This window comes from Tenrec ecaudatus, chromosome 8 (assembly GCF_050624435.1).
Source record: "Tenrec ecaudatus isolate mTenEca1 chromosome 8, mTenEca1.hap1, whole genome shotgun sequence".
Classification (NCBI taxonomy): domain Eukaryota; kingdom Metazoa; phylum Chordata; class Mammalia; order Afrosoricida; family Tenrecidae; genus Tenrec; species Tenrec ecaudatus.
The window spans coordinates 155,025,477-155,025,851 of record NC_134537.1 but is presented as its reverse complement, the minus strand read 5'-3'; the positions used below and the strand labels follow the sequence as shown (position 1 = coordinate 155,025,851).

Below are 375 nucleotides of genomic sequence, written 5' to 3'. Positions count from 1 at the left end.
AAGTGTTACATCTCTTTTAGAATTTCTCTAGCAGGTTTCCTGTATTTTTTTTTCTTTCTGGAACACACCCCCCCTCCAATAAATAAACAAACAAACAAATAAATAAATAAATAAAATGCCATGGCTTGAGTCAAGAGCATCTTAGTCCTCAAGACCGCACCCTGGCTTTTCAAAACTCTTAGATTTACCCAGTGCCATGTGTCATTTGATCACCTGACTGCTGCCTCCATGAGCCTTGATTATGGGTCCAAGCAAGACAAAACCCTTCACAATGTCCATCATTTCTCCATTTATCCTGATATTACCTACTGGGCCAGTTGTGAGGATTTTTGTTTTCTTCACATTGAGTTGCAATAGCCTGGGAATGCTGACCTA

General features: G+C 39.7%; 1 pseudogene; it reads left to right on the top strand.

The window, feature by feature from the left end:
- LOC142455766 (U7 small nuclear RNA) lies at nt 1–72 on the top strand (annotated as a pseudogene).
- Nucleotides 73–375: the final 303 nt, after the last annotated feature.